This window comes from Rhineura floridana, chromosome 14 (assembly GCF_030035675.1).
Source record: "Rhineura floridana isolate rRhiFlo1 chromosome 14, rRhiFlo1.hap2, whole genome shotgun sequence".
Lineage (NCBI taxonomy): Eukaryota > Metazoa > Chordata > Lepidosauria > Squamata > Rhineuridae > Rhineura > Rhineura floridana.
This window is the reverse complement of record NC_084493.1, coordinates 6,063,481-6,080,650: the sequence shown is the minus strand read 5'-3', so window position 1 is coordinate 6,080,650 and position 17,170 is coordinate 6,063,481. Positions and strand designations below refer to the sequence as shown.

At 43.2% G+C, this 17,170-nt stretch overlaps 1 long non-coding RNA gene across 5 annotated transcripts in view; it reads left to right on the top strand.

Moving 5' to 3' along the window:
* LOC133369924 (uncharacterized) overlaps window positions 1-17,170 on the top strand; it is a 60,383-nt gene that overhangs the window by 4,596 nt on the left and 38,617 nt on the right. The gene's annotated exons all lie outside the window — the stretch shown is intronic.

Sequence of the window (17,170 nt, the reverse complement as noted above, 5' to 3'; positions counted from 1 at the left end):
CCACAGCACTGGCAGAATGCACGCCTCGCCTTTAAGAAAGGGGGGGGGAGGAAAGAGCCCCTTCCAAACGTGAAGATAGAAGATACGCGTCTCCTAGTCCCTTAGAAGGAAGAACGCCTCGTTGCACCTTGTTTGGGGCTGGAAAGACGACACTTTGGGAGCGCACACACAAACACACACACACCTCCCCTGACTGGAAAAGGGGGGGAGAGGGGGAAAGAAAGAGTCTTCTAAATTAATGTGTGTAGTGGAAAAGATTCGCTTCTAAAGTCGAAGTAATCACAAATCGGGACGCCAGGACTTAAGGAGTGCAGCTTTTCAGGCAATGAAGGAAGAGAGCGAGAGACAGGGAGAGAGAAAATAATTTTAAAAAATGTATGGGAGGGGAAAGTTGGGCAAAATAATATTAGCTTGGGCAAAAAGTTCGAAGACTCACAATGCCGGGACTCCCCGCACCCACTTTTTCCTCTTTCACTCTCCATCACAATATACTCCCCCCAATCTAGATCTTTCAAAGTGCCCCCCCATTTTTTGAGGTCCTCCAGGCGATTTTCATATTTTTTGCCAACAGCAACCAACAAAAATAAGCCCCTCCTGTGTTAATGCATACATTCCCCCCCCCCAAGTGGGGATGGAAAACCATCTTCTGAGGTTTCCTCAGAAAGCTGCTTCTAATGTTGTCCGTAGAATGATTTATAATTCTGCAAAAAAAAGTGAGGGGTGGGTGAGAATGTAATTGGGGGGGAGTGTGTTTTGTAAAAACAACACACAATTGGCAAAAAAATTCGTTTGTTGATCTGAGCTTTTTTTTTTTAAAGAATGCATGAAAAATGATGTATTTAATTGAATAATGAGAGAGGACTCGTGTGTGTGTGTGTGTGTGTGTGTGTGTGAAATTACCTAAGGTGTATGGGGGGGGAATCGCAGTGGACAGAAATGACACAAGTGACAAAAGGCCCATACCTTTCCTTGCCTTTCTGCAAATGTCTTAGATTTTCCACTCCAGATCTTTGAAAGATGCTTCTTCAATTAACTCCACCACCTTTTTGAGCGTTAATTGCATGTTTACAGGGCTAATGAAATTTACAAATGGGTCTGGCCCATCTCAAACAATGAGGAATAACTAGAGAAGCAAGTTTAATTATGTGCACTGAGGAGGTTTGCTTGGGGTGGGTGGGGTATGGGGAGAAGGAAAAAACAGGGTATTGATCAGAGAGAGAGAGAGAGAGAGAGAGAGAGAGAGAGAGAGGTGTCTCTTTTTCTACCGATCATTAATGCCCTTAGATTACAGGCCCGTAAAAATCCCTATTCCTGGGATTGAGACTGAGAGGCGTCGCAGTCAGATGAATTTTGATTATTGCTAGTGGTGGGTGGGGTCACCTTCCATCAGAACCCACCTTAGTCCTTCGACCAGGACCCCTTCACCTTTCCAAAAAGGGAGGGGGGATCCTTAGGGCGTTCAGACATGAGATGAGCCCCTCTTTCGGTTTGTGTCTCTGTGTGTAATAGAGTTAAATTTACTCTGCATTTCCTGCGGATATAGGTATCAATATCTTTCAAAAGCCTGCAGATGCACGTCTCCCCTTCTGTGTTGTGAGAAGGGGGGGGGAAGGAAAGCAAACCTTGGGTGGTGGTGGTGATAAAGAAGAGAATCCCACCAGCTACAAATGGGTTCTGTCTCAAGCCTCAACATTCTCTCCTCCCGCCTCCTTCCAGATCAGGCTTTCCAAAGTTTGACTGAAGTTATGAGGATATCTGAGGCTTTGCTATGGAAAGGTCAGAGGTGAAGGCTATTTTAACCCTAAAAAGCTTGCCAGTGGGAAGGTTTAGCTTCAAGCTCGCCGGTCTCTCTTCGCCCTGTGTGATTTACAGGGGAATTCTTCTACCGCCCCCCCCCGCAGAACAAAGCATTCGTCGGATTTCACTTACACTCTCTCTCTCTCTCTCTCTCTCTCTCTCTCTCTCTCACACACACACACACACACACACACACACACACACGCACACGCACACGCACACGCACGCACACACTTTTAAACCGCAATCACATACGAGCAATAAGAAGAACTCCCAAAGTACTGGATTTAAAATTCTTTCCCCCCCCCTCCACTCTTTCCAAGGAACTGGTTGTTGTTGTTGTTTTGTCTTAGCAGGAATAGTGGGAGGGGTGTGTGCTTGAAGGGTGTGAAAGGGAGGAAGAAGGTCCCCAGCAATCGATTTTTCTTCTCCCCTCTGTCTTTTCGGATCAGCGCCTTTCAATGGGCATCGAGGTGCTCTTTCAAACACAAACTTGTGCTACATTTTCTGCCTGTATTCCTACTAAATACAATAAAATGCTGGGCAGATTACACACACACACACCTTTCTTCTTCTTTTCCCTTCTGTGTAGAAAGGCCCCTAATTAAATTGTTTGATATGCTCAGTCAAGACAGAACAATTTAATATGCCTTAGTATAAAGATATATTATGCGAAGAAGGCTTGCACTCCTTTTCTTTCCCAGCGAAAGGGGAGGCGCCCTTTAAACATCCAGGCCTGATAGAGGAAGGCGGCTTATTTGTCTTCAACGTACTTCACCCCCCCAAAAGAAATCCTCTTTTACCTGGATGGAAAAGGATTTTTAAAAAATAGGAATACCGCACAAACTCCCCACATTCCTAAGTTGTGAAGACATATGTCCTGTGCCTATTTGCCTGAAGAAACCCCCATTGGACACTCAGGGTCTTACTTCCGAGTAATCCTGCATAGAATCCGGCTTCAGGTCTCTCTGCGGAAAAGAAAGGCGTCGCTTCGCTATCGAAAAAGGCCTTCCCAACTATAAATGTGAGGATGCGCGTGGTTTGTCCATTTACCTTGGGACATTAATTGGGTTTTCGTCACCTTGCACCCAAACGCTAGGAGTTATGCATTCACACGGCCACGTCCTGGAGTGGGGGGCGACGGAGAAGAGAACCTAATGGCGTGGAAAGCCTCTCCTCTGCTATAATTACGGGATGGATCCAAGAACTGCAGGCACCTATACATTTATTTATGTTTGTTTTAGACGCTCACGTCCTTATGCTATTCCAGACAAACATCTGTCAGCTGGGAGGCTCCATGCCTTTCCTTACAGGAGAGGCGCAGATGACTGTGCTATATCATCAGCCCACCAACACAGGTTTACTACCCCTGGATAGTAAACGATACGCGCGTGCGCTCCGGATCCGACCACGCTTAAAGCGTTTTGATGTTGCATCCCTAGGCACACTTGGGTAGAAATGTCCCATCAAATATAAAGGGGACAGGACTGCCGGCTCGTCAATAGCAGTTGTGCAGCGCGATCCTATACTTACCTAGCGAGAAATAAATCCCACTGAATTCAATGGGATTTACTCCCAGTAAGCAGGAAAAGGACTGCACCCTTAAGCGTTCTTTTGTTGTTGTTTCTCTAATGGGACATGAAAGCGCCTTAATGTTGGCTAGATCCTCACTCTGGAAGTACAGAGGAACACGCAGGCATCAGATTTTATCCGGTTCACAAGAGCCCTTTGATGCTCTCTCTCTCCCCCCCCCATTACCGATAGCCCACACTAAAGGGTCTCTCTTATGCTTGAAAGTGTGGGGGAAAGTCCTGTCCACAGACACCGCAGGAGCCTGGGAGCGTCACCTCTTGCCCGGCCATAACACGTGGCTGCCTTGCCGTGTGTACGGGCTGGCCTTGCTCTTCATTCTTGCCATAAACACCGGCCGGCGGGACAAACTGCACGAACGCAACGTCTCCTTCTTCGTGGGAGGGGGGTCCACTCGGATCGGTTTTCCTGATATGGGGTCAAGACGTGTCTGCGTGTGAAAGAGAGGGCGAGGATGGGCAGTTGAGGCGCGAGAGCGAGAGCCATGGCAGGCAGGCAGGCTGGCGACGGCGGGCGGGAACTATTTCCACTTTTGCAGGACGCGCAGGCCTCTCTTGGGGCGACCTCTTCCAATGCAGCTCGCTCTTCACCGCGCCTCGGGCCCTCCTCAGGTCCCCGCGTGGATCGCCACGGGAAGGCTGTCAGGCGGAAAGACCGCGAGCGGACGTGGGAAGCCACCGAAGAACTGCGCAGCCCCACGCCGCCCGCAATCCGGGGCTTAGCTTAGCTGACCCCACCCCGTCCCGTCTCCTCCACCTCCTCTCGCCTCCACTTTCATTATTATTTTACTTTTAACTTCACTGGATCTGCAGCATCGGCTTGAAAGTCACCGAGGCTTTCAGGATCTAAATGCACGGGGGAAAGCTGCCCTGGTTCGGGATCCTAGTGGGAATAGTCCTTTGGGGAGATATCTATATCTATATGTGTATGATATTATTTTTTGATACCTGCGATCACTTGCTCATTGCAGGTCGAGTCCTACCTGGGGACTCAAATGCCTGGTTCAGAAAGTTTCGAAAACGCTCCCATAAATGCCACTGGGGCGGGAGGGGAGAGTTTGCTCAGTATTACAGATAAAATCTCTCTCTCTCTCTCTCTCTCTCTCTCTCTCTCTCCCTCCCTCTCTCTCTCTCTCTCTCTCTCTCTGTGTGTGTGTGTGTGTGTGTGAGAGAGAGAGAGAGAGAGAGAGAAGGAGAAATTATTCTGGGTCAATTTTCTGCCCCCGCCGCTGCCGCCTTCAACTTGGTAAGCGCGGAGATTTCACTGCCGGTGCCTAACTTGCGCGCTCTTGCGCCTCGAAAGTTTAAAAGAAGGAGGGGGGAGGAGAATGGGGACAATGTTGGCGAAAGCAAGAGAGAGAGAGAGAGAGAGAGAGAGACGGAAGGTATCAGGGTCCAAGCTCCTCTTGCGCTTTTTTGTCGACCTTGCGTCTTCGCTAAGCGGCGGGGACTGACTTCCAAGGACACGCGCGTAGGCTCAGGCTGCAATCTCTCCCACTCTCTCCCCCCAGCCCAGCATCCCGTGTTGTCTCTGCGTTGAAAGAGAAGGAGACGTCTGTCTGAGGCAGATCTCACCTCTTGGACAACAATACCCCTCCTCCTCTTCGCGGCTGGGCTGGATCGATTGATCCAGAAGAGACGCTGGAGGTTTCACCAGGCTAAATATTTACCGATCACACACAAATAGCCAGGTTACCCGAACGATTTCCCCCCTCTCCCCCGCCCTTCCCTTTTTACTGCGAGGAGAGCGGAGAGCAGGGAGGGGGAAAGGGGGCGAAGCATTTTATTAGTGTGTATAAAGCAAAGGACACATTCTAAGCAGGAGTGTTTTAAGATGTGTCTTCAGCGGGATGAAAAGAGTTAGCGAAATCGATGGGAAGTGATTAGGAGCTCCCAGTGTGTGTGTGTGGGGGGGGAGAGCGCAAGCGAGCTGTGGATTTCTTACATTTGAGAATCCCAGGTTAAAGGGGGGAGGCTAAAATAAAATAATGAAAAGCCCGAACGTGACAGCCAGAGGTTGCAAATTAAGGCTGGCCTGGCTCGCTTTGCGGGGGGGGGGGACAGAATCGGATCAGAACTGCAGAAGCTGGAAGACACTTCTTTACCCGCCCACCCTCGCATAACTGAAAGGATCCCTCTCATCTAGAGGAAGGCGAAACTGCCAGAGAAACAGATAGAGGAACTAGAGGATTTTTGCATTGCCCCTCTAGGAAGGAAATGCGTGTGTTTAATTCCTCACCCCCCACTCTCTCTTCAGTTGTTAATCATTTTTATTGCAAGTTACAACGGTACTGGAAGGGTCGGGATGTGTGAATAAAATATAAGGTGTGTGCGTGAGACAGACAGACAGGCGGACCCAAGGATGCAAAGAAAATCTGGGATCTGGGACTGACAATCCCTGGACGGAATCGCATTAGGTGATCATCATAAGGCACGTCCCCCCCCAAATTTATACATATCAATTTATAAATATATATACAAAGAGTCCTTCATAACTCGACTATTCCCCCCTCTCCCTCGCAGGAAATGGAGCGATTCAGACCGATTTTGGGGAAGAAGTGGTTTCAAAGCTTGTTCCTCGGTTGAACTTTTTTGCCGAACACCTTGAGAGTCCCCTCCTTCTAATAGGGCTACGCCAGGGGGATACTTGCCTTCATGCAGAAGGCTGTGAAATTGACAAAGGTGCCCGAGATAGCCCAACTCGCTTTCCTGAAACCAACCAAGAAAAATGCGTCAATTGCAAAGGTGGCGGCGGGCGGGGTGGCTTGACAAGGCTCTTAAAACACACACACTTGGGCAATTTGAAGAGAGCTGGTTTGCTTCGTCTTTCTCTACCTGGGGCGCCTTCCTTTCAGCTCAGGGAGGGGCTGCTCAGCACAGACTGAAAGGTAGAAAACACTTTTCTAGAAGAAAGGGAAGAGCAGGGGGCGATTTCGCAGAATAACCTCAACGAAGCATCTTTAAAATACACACACATTTACCGAAGTGATGTAAATATTGACCTGAGTCTTCACACATCATTCCTTCAAGGATGTCAACTATTCCAACTAAAGTTCTCTCAAAGTGGGACACGCCGGCTGAGAAGGCATTTGGAAGAGCGAATCCCACCCACCCCCGCTTTCCTTCGAGTAACCTTCAGAGTTAAGAAGCAGTGTGTGTGTGTGTGTGGGGGTGTCAACAGACAGGCGACAGAAATCGAAAAGAGCGGGTGCCTTCCTGTAGATTTGCACCATCTTAAAAGAAACTGGATTCTTCCCCTACTTAAAACAATTGGCCCCCAACACCACCTCTGGGGTTGGGTGGGAGTCAAATTTACCTGATTTTTTTTTAAATTGACACGACTTTGGAGTTCGCAATGCCCTGTTGGTTTAATTTCTACCAAACCTCGGGGTTAAGCCCAGGATAAGGTAACAGTTCCCCATAGCTAAGTATCTTTTGTTTGTCTAAGAAGGGGGGGGAGACAAATAAAAAGGGGGTGTACAGTTTATTCCCCTATAATATTATAACCTCTTTGCCTAATTCCTTAGATTGAAGATAAGAAGAGTTTGACCCTAAAGTTCAGGAGGAGCTGGGTTCCATTAACTCTTGCGGTCCCAGCACAGAACCTAGGTCAACTACCCTAATTTAAAGCAGGGTGGGGGAGGGAGGTGTGAGTGCGGGGGTAGGGGTAATGTTTGACATCAAAGAACGGAATTAGAAAAGGGAAAACCGTGAGATATCTGAAGCTTTACCCCACTTGTTTCCACTGATCCTACTTTAAATGGCTGAAAACTCAAAACAAAAAAGCACCTTAAGTGTGAACTTAAAGCAGAATTTTAAACTGAAGAACTGGGCAGCTGGATCCTATGCATGTTCCCTCACATGCAGGTCACACTAGGCTCAGTGGGATTTTCCATCTCCAAAACTGTGCAGAGAGTAGTAGCTTTCTCATCAATGAAATGCTGCCTTTTATATGTGCATTCCTTAACCACATATTTCAAATGTGGACTTTAATGGGAGCTGTGAAAAAAGAAGACGAAAAGAGACAGGGAAGGTATACTGATGGCATTCTGTAAAGCCACCTTTAGGCATCTCTTGTTTCACAGAATTCCTTCTAATGGATCGGATGTGGTGGAAATGGGCCCCCCCGCAGTATTAACTATCTATGTGATACAGCTGAGAAAAAGGGGAGGGAACACATCTTAATTCATGTGCCACCCTCATGTTACCTGTTTGGAGCACCTCACATTATTACTGCAAGTTGATATATATTGTAATCAATTAATACACTGTTGAGTTAGGTAAAAGCAAAACCAACTCCCCACCCCACTTTAATGAGTTGGTAGCCAAAGATGACCACAAAGAAAGAGGGGGGGGAATCCCAAAATGCTGAGAAGAAATTTATTTCTTAGGAAAGCCCAGAGTGTTTCAGCCTCTAGTATATTGGGCCTCTGACAGGGGATGAAATAGTCTGTAGAGATCTGTAATAGCAAAAATGCTTAAATCTTTAATGGCAACTATCTAAGGCATTGGGCTTTCCTAAGAAATACATTTCTTCTCAGAATTTTGGGATTTCCCCCCTCTTTCTTTGTGGTTCTTTGGATGCTATTTCTTTTATTTCTGGTAGCCAAAGATGCTAAATGCTTTCACACATGGACACACCACAGTTACAAGCAGTTACACCCATGAGAATTTTGTACATATATAGCTACTACACTGTAGAAATGGATGCATGTATTTACAGGCATATGCATGTGCAAACACACAATGGTTATGCATGTATATGTATAATATATGTGTGCACAGACATAAATATCAAGATGTATAGGTAGATACTTCCAGTACAAAGATGCATATAACAGCACAGTGGCACATAACAAAGCACTCAAAATCCAACAGTCAAGTTTGTACGATTGCCTATTTTGGACGGCCTTACATGTCTACATCTGAAAACTGTGGATCAGTAAGAATTTTAAAGGAAGCAGCAAAGTTGACCTCTAAAGTTATCAGGATTGCTGCAAAGAATGCAATGTCGTTCCACAATAAAACCTTGGATTAGAAAAGGAATTCGTTTTAGGAAGGGGGGAGAAATGTACCTTCATGTAATTGGGACATTTAGATGCTACGTTACTCTGTTTTGAACCTTCTAAGCACCACTATCTCCTTTCTTTTGAAGGTATATATATATCCCCCCCAAAAAATCTAAAGAAACTGTAAACAGTTATCTGTTCTGAGACATACTCTGTTCTGAGACATACTTCTAGAATATTTTAACTGTTCTAATCTCCTGAATTAATTCCTTGATTGCCGTTTCATTTTTTTAAAAATGCATGTTTTAAGCAAGCAGGTTCTATAATAGACACACACACACAACATCATCTTATAAGAGCCTTATGTGCATATTTTAATAGTTTTCTTTCCCATCTGCAAAGAGAGATCCAGCTTGAAAGGAATGCATGCATGTTCAAGTAAATAAATATGTTGAAAAGTGAGACCCATATATCGTAAAGGTATAGTCAAATTATTTTGATAGTTTCCTGTTGCTTTTGACACAGACATTTTAAAGCATGGCAACAATGAAACAGTTCCAGGGTTTTTTTTAAAATTCCATTGAAAATGATAGTTTGAAAAAATGAAAATGACCTAGATTACTGGAACCATTTTTTGTCTTTAAATACAAATCTTTTCAACAATAAAATCATTGGAATTGGTTCTGATGTTTTTTGTAGCAGCAAGCCTTCCAAATTAAGGAATAAAACTGCCCCAAAGCTTACAATCAAATGTAGAAAACAAGTGTGTTTGTTTTAATATCATATTTTTTTAAAGTAGAATTTCTTCAGACTTCTCTCTATGCATGAATATTCCAAGCCAATGCTAAGCAAATAGCAGATCAAATTAATTCAATGTGGCATTTTATTAGTTTCCAGGCCCTATGTTAAGCTTTATCTAAACAAAGAGCTGGCATTTGGATCACACCATAAACTTGAAAAGATCTGTGGGCTGAAACGTACAGAAGAAATCATCACTCAAGAACACATATGAGTTTAGTTGATAGCTTTTTTTAAAAAAAAAACACCACCCACAAATCCACCACACATTAACAAGCCTTGTAATTATTAGTGCACCATTGTTCCTTCTGCCTGCAAAAGTCCAGGGTTTCCTTGCAAAGATTTTAAGTGCCTCTTTTAGACGGTGTCTCCCAAAATGAATTAAGATGAACTACTCTCAAACAACAATTGAATACTTGTCTGAAAGGGCATGTATAAACTCTCACTTGCTCACTCATCTCCCCCCCCCAATTCAGTTTTTCTTGTGTTATTCCTCTTCCCAATGACACTAACTTTGGTATCAAAGATTAATTTCTGTGCCACTGTTGTTGTTTTAAAAATGAATCGATCAGCCTTGTCTTTTAATAATCTTGCCTGTTTGACTGGGGTAAATGGAATGAAGATGATATCACGTCTGTTAAAATGTTCAACTGCAAAACAGTTATGGGGTATCAGACATCATGAAAATGGTATCTGTGGCTCTTGGAGAAGCATGTGGTGAAAGCTGTGAAACACATTTTGAGAAAAAATGTTGCCCTGGGCTCCTGCTGGGAGGAAGGGTGGGATATAAATCAAACAACAACAACAACAACAACAACAATAAAGTTTTAAGCACCCCTCATAGGCATCTTTCCTCACAGTATTGTTTTTCATCTTGATAATATCGCCATAATCAGCTTTCCTCTACACCATAAGATCAATGTAGTTATGTGTATATGTAGGTGTGTTATATGCAGCCTACCAACCAATTTTTTTTACATGCAGTCAATTAATAAGTTGCCTTTTCAGCAGTTAATTGGTTGATCAATGCAATAAATTGGCATGTTATCAAAAAAGTCAAGTGGTCCCATTTTGACTTACTGAAGGAAGAGAACATTTACAATTTCATAATTCCTCTCCCTACACCCTTCTTTCCTGTTATAGGAACACAGTAGAACCAAAACAGGCTAAGAAATAAATGCATATCTTAACTTATGTCCCTGCTGATTCAAATTGGCCCCTACTTTAGTTAATTAATCTACTGATTAAACCACTATTTCAATGAAAGCATGCACACACTTTAATGTGAGGTAAAACAATCTCATTGATAACACCTTTCTACCCAACTATTTCACTGCATCACTCTGCTTTAGATTCTGTTTTCCAAGGTGTATTTCCAGAGACCTATTTATTCTTTAGAACACAATGTTTTCCTGAGCAGCCCCAACCTGCATGGGTGGGAGATGTGCAACACCTCAGTTCACTAAGGCTTATGGAGAAGAACTTCCAAGAATATTTGTAATTAAACACCAGCATCTTGCATTCTGAAAGCGGATCTTGCAAGGGGTCCCCATTGCAACTTTTTAATTTAAAAGTTGTATTTATGTATATCCACCTAGTTCTTTCAACCACATTTACAGCTATTTTATGACCATGTTTGTGTTTTGTATAGTTCTGTGATCTTAAAATGAAGGATGTCTCTCTCTCTCTTTTTTAGATGATGAAGATTGTCAATTTTAAAGGAAATCATTTTTTTGGGGGGGGGGTCATTACACTACTATAAAGCCAGAGGCTTCTGTCATGGTGTACATTGCAGATGGTCATAGTATAGTTTTACCAATATGTAATGTTTACATTTTTAAAGCTCCTCCAATTTATCACTTGAAAATTTCATCCTAATTTTGGCCCACTTCAGTATCTGTGTTTTCATCTTTTGGGTTTTCATATAGAAGAGCAAATTGACAAGCTCTCAGCCCTGGAATCTGACAGCATGGCTGTTTTCAAAACAGAGGCTAGGGGTCAAAGGGCAAGGTGTTTAACTTTTATTATTATAATTTTAATAGCTTTAAGTTTCAGTACAACAATTCAACCATTTTGATAAAAGAGCTCATGTGTTTCTGCAATACATAAATGTTATTTTAACCCCCTTCTCTAAATGATAAAAAGAAGAAACCATATGCTTGCTAAATTAAAAATATGGCATATGTTGAACATGGCTCATATTATGGATTTCAAACTTATATGGGATTGGCAGTAAAGTGTCAGACATTTCCTGAACACCATATGTAACCCCACGAAAGTAGGATTTTGGCTTTAAGGTTGTTGATAAGCACCCTTTGCCACAACTAAAATGGACAGTAGCATCCAGCTAAATTCTACTCAGAGTAGATCCATTGAAATTAATGGACCTAAGCTATGTTCATCAGTTTTAGTGGGTCTACCAATACAACCAATATATATTCAGCAACCTATGTCCTACTAACTGATGAACTCATCATACTAACAAGGTTCAACTCAGTTATTTTCAGTCATTTAATCCTGAGATAACTTTTTCCACATCAACTCAGGTGAAAAACTCTTCTGCCACAGAATCCCTTACAGAGGATTCTGTGGTTTTAACTAGGGCAGGGATGGTCAACTCGGCCCTCGCAGACCAGACCTGGTCCAGAGAGAAAATCTTACCTGGTGGCTCTATCATTTTTTTTTTAAATAACTTATGATTTCACTCACAAGGAAAACTAGATTTTTTTTAAAGTTCTAAGAAAAGAGAGACTATTCAGTTCTAATGTTATGTGCTTTGTGCTGAGTTTGCAGGACACATTTATTCATTTATTTTAAAATAGTAATGTTCTGCTACTAAATCACAGGGATTCATGAGATGGCAGATAGATAGATGAGACATAGACATAGATATAGACACACGATAAAATCTAAACACACCCAGATCTAACAATAACATCAAATAATGTTAAAGGCAGCAGAAAAGAAAGAGTAATATTTTCAGATTCTTTGTAAAAGTAATAGGAACATAGGAAACTGCCGTACACTGAGTGAGACAACTAGTCCTTCTAGCTCATTATTCTCTACACTGACTGGCAGCAGCTCTCCATGGTTTCAAAAAGGGGACATTCCTGATTCTACTTGGAGATGCCAGGATTGAACTTGAGACTTTCTGAATGTAAACAAAATGTTTTACCTCTGAACTATGGCCCTGATCTCTGGTCAAGGAAAGGGTGTCCCAGACCTCTGCTACTACAACTAAAGTCCCTTCTCTTAATTGTTGCCCATCTTGCTTTGTAAGGTCTGAAGAACCTCTCAAAGATCAGGCAAGCCCACATGGGAGCAGATGGCTCTCTGGGTATCCTTGCCCTATGCCATTTAGGACTTGTAATGTGGGTGGGTGATGTGTTTGTGTACATGTTTGTATGTGATGTTATGCCCAAGTTTGTGGGCTCCATAACTGGGAAAACTCCTTACATCCAGACACTGTGGAAGCCCATTTGTATGGAAAAGTACACTTCTGACCCACAGACTAGAATGGAGTGGTCCCTGAGAACACAGAAGGCCTTCCTTGCCCTAGGGCATTTGTTCAATCCATCTAGGGCACCAGTCAGGAGTTTGGGGCCACCTTATTACCCTGAGTGACCAAAGAGTGTGATGTAGATCAGTGGTTCCCAAATGTTTTCCCCCATGGATCAGTTGAAAATCGCTAAGGATCTTGGCAGACCATTTAATCATTCTTCTGCCTGTTGTGGCAATTGTAACTTGCTGTGCTCAATGCTCTGAGATCTTTAATTGTATTTTTATTGCTGCTTTCATTTCTTACATGGTATTTTATTGTATTACAATTTGAATTCCATGGGACAAAATACAATATAAGAAATAAAAGCAACAAAAATGCAATTAGAAATCAATATGAATATTTAATGGGGACATGCCACTGGCCACCTGAATGAAGCTCGTGGACCACTGGTGGTCCACAGACCACAGTTTAGGAATCCCTGATACAGCCTCCTGCATCTTCAGTACTAGAAAGGAAGCTCTGTTTTTGTTAATATTTCCTTCTGAGCTACTAATTGAGGAGTCCCTAATATGATTCAGAGGAACTTTTGGATTCTGCAGACTGATGTCTGAAAACCCCTGGTTGAACCAGAGAGACACTCTGACAACACCTAAATCTAACTCTCTTCTACCCATCTTCAGAAGAATAACAACATTTTTTCCTCATCTTTTGTTGTAGATATTGTTGTTGTTGTTTGATGGCAGTCATGCCCCTCCCCTTACCAAATGATAAAAAGCGCAATCTACAATGGAAGGCAACTCAACAGAGAAAAATCAAGACTTTAAAAGCAATGATGGAAGATTATAGAGAAGTTCTTGAGTGGCGTATCATTGCTGATTTCCCCCCCCCCGGGGGATAGTGGTGGGCAGGACTGGGGGCAGAAGAAACACCGGCTGCTTTCCTCCCCCTTTCTCCTTTCTCAAGGCATTGCTAACTTTTATGATATCCCCCTCCTTTCTACTATCTGCCTTTGTGCCTTCAGGGGCAGTGAAAAAAGACTGCAGATTCTAGATTGCTTTCAGAGTTTGCTTTGCTGATGATGGATTACCATGTCAATTTAAACAGCATAGGATTAATTTGTTTCAATGATTTCTCTTTAGGCTGAATGCCAGCCTCCCCCCCCCCTTGTTGTTGCTTTCTATCTCTCCCTTTGCTCTTCAGAATAAGAGTGTGGGGGGGAATCCTGTCCACCATCAAAATGCTTTCAATACCCCCCCTTTTAAAAAAGACAATAATAGAAATAGACAAGTTAGGTGTAAAGTTGCAACACAGTCACAGGTTTGAGTGTTTTTATCTCATTTGCAAAGGCTGAAGCCTCCTGTCAGTCACATTAAAACGAAATTGGATCTAACATTTATTCAATAAATACTTCTCTTGTAGGTAATCCAGAGCAGAGTGCTTTTGACACATAAGGACTTAATTTGTCTCGGATAAGAAGTTATTAATATGGTACATTTAAACTTGCCACCTACAATAAGGTCATTCAGATCTTTAATGTGGTGCAGAGAATGGGTTTGAGGGTGCTTGACGGAAATATGGTGACAATGTTTGAGATGGCATTCTTTAAGAGCCAGTGGTGGTAGGGACATGTAGCAAATAGTGTGTGGGGGGTTCTTTTTTGGGGGGAGAGATGGGGTTCTGGAATGGGAAACATTGGTTATAGTCTCTGCTCAGTCTGAGTTCTTTGGAGAGATCATTGCTTTTGAACCTCACTTTCCACCTGGAAAGTGGGAACAATTATAATTACTCATGATTATTGTAAGAATGGATGGACCATCTTGTTTTACAAAAGAGAATATAGGGACCCAGGAAGCTGCCTTATACAATTCAGACCATTGGGTCATCTTGCTCAGTATTTATACTGACAGGTTGAGGGTTCTCCAGTGTTTCAGATCTGGGATATTCCTAGCCCTACCTAGAGCTGCCAGAGATTGAACCCGGAACCTACTGGATGAAAGGGATGTGCTCTACCACTGAGTTACAGCCCTTCTTCAAGAAGCTGCCTTAATATCTGGATTGAACAATTTGCCAGTCTAGCTCACTATTGTTTACTCCAGGTGTGGAGAACCTTTGTCTCCCCAATATTGCTGAACTACAACTCCCATCAGTTCCAGCAAGCCTGGCTAGGGATGATGAGAATTATAGTTCAGCAACTTCTGGAGTGCCAAAGGTCCCCCATACCTGGTCTATTCCATCCAACAGCAGCTCTCCATGGTATCCAATCGGAATCTTTCCAACCCCTACCTGGAGATGTTGGGCATTGGATCTGGGGCCTTTTGGATGCAAAGCATGTGGTATACCACTAGGGATGGAAGGATCAGCCAATTTCAGTTCTTTCAGTTTCTCATTTTTCCAATCCAATTTTTCACATTTCTGCAGCAATTTGTGGTTTTGTTTTGTTTTTTAAAAATGCTGATGAAAATTCTCCAGAACTTTGGTGTGAATTTCTCCTAATAAACACATGTTCGTCTGCATTTCTGACTAATGTACACATTTTTGCAAGCAGTTTCTCCTAATACAATGCATTTTTGTATATTACTTTCACTAATATATTCATTTTTATACACATTTTACCCAAATATGTTCCTTGCACAGTTGGAGAACTGCATCACAAAATTCTGATAAATGCAAATTTGGAAGTATGGCTGTGTTTCAGTTCTCATATTGTTTCAGAAAATGTGAATTTGAATGATTTGGTTTGTAATGTGGACTGAATCAAATTTATTCTCCTTTTCCCTATCTCCCACTGAGCCATAGCCCCTCCCTGAATGTTGCCCCCCCCAGGTGCTGTATAAATGGAAAATGGAAATGGACTGCCTTCAAGCTGATCCCAACTTATGGCAAACCTATGAATAGGGTTCTACCTATTCATAAAATGTAGTGGACAAATATTCCAGTCTACTAAGCCATATATTCAGATCACCTCAATGTACCAGACTGTTCTTTTGGCAATGAAACCAGCTGCTTAGAAATAAATCCACAGACTGCGACATGGGATGTTACTCTTTTGTGAGTAACATGCATTTATGTGTAAAACTCTGAAGGCACCTCAACTGCAAGTGACCTAGTGGTTAAAAGTTTAGAAGAGGGAAAGCGATGTTAAGTGACCTTGGATGATTACAAAAGAAAAGGCGCACATCATGTCCCAGGGCTACTGTTAGGCTTTCTCAACCTGGTGGTTTTGGACGACAACTCCCACCAGCCATCATATGGCTCTTTTGGCTGAGGGTGATGGGAATGGTATTCCAAAACATCTGGAGGGCACTAGGATGGGGAAGACTGGCTGAACCAAGGGGCGTTTTGTTTATTTATTGAGTCAGAAATAAAATCACAGAAAGCCGCATCTGTCACAAGCTGCAGCCATTTTGCTGAAGCTAAGTCTGGTCTGGGTCTCATTAATGCCTGCATGGGAGGCTGCTTAAGGAGTGGTTTAATGCTACCTTGAGTCCTGTTGAAGAAAGGTAGGACAGGGATCCAGGATCACAGGAAATTACTTTATACCGAGTCAGAGCATTGGTCCACCTAGCTCACTATCACCCCCACAATAGCTTCAGGGCTTCCGACAGGAGCCTTTTCCCAGTCTTATTTGGAGATGACGGGGGTTGAACCTGGGACCTTCTGCATGCAACGCAGATGCTCCACCACTGAGCTCTAATTTCTAATCTCTGCATCTTGAGATGAGGACTGGAGGGAGGGCTAGTTTCACACAAGAAGTCTTGATCCCAAGTTGTATAGGAGTTTGCGTACTAATAGCAAAACATACAAAGCTGCTTTATACCAAGTCAGACCATTGATCTGTCTTGCTCGGAGTCGTCCACACTGACTGGAAACAGCTCTCCAGGGTTTCATATGGGGATCTTTCCTTGCCCTACCTGGAAATGCTGGGGAGTGGGACCCTTTGTATGCAAAGCAGGTGCTCTGCCACTGAGTTAGTGCCTCTCCCTAAAGGTAAATAGAGGCATTTCTGGCCTTTACCTTGGTGGACCTAAAAGTCCTGTCTGTTGCTGCCAACGTTGTGTCCTATGCAGTGAACTACTGGAGGCTGCTTGAGCCATGGGATTAGAACTGATTATAAACACTGGATGGCAACAGATAGAAAACAGTTACCCTGGCTGTGAATACCAGACTAATTAGCATTTAAGCAGCACTTCAAATAACTTCACATACATGATTTCAGTGATTGTTAAAATAACCTTGCAGTGTTGGCCAGTATAATTATCCCAATACTGGGAGGGTGGGCTGAGATGACAGTAGGTTTTATCTATTTATTTTCTTGCATTTGTATCCTGCCTGTTTCCCATTGTGGAACCCAAGGCAGTGTACATGTGATTCTCTGGCAATTACCCATCCAGACCCTGAGCAGACTGACACCTGCTTGGTTTCAGTAAGGTAGTGGCTTCATGTGCCTTCAGACCATACCCTGGTGCTTACCATAA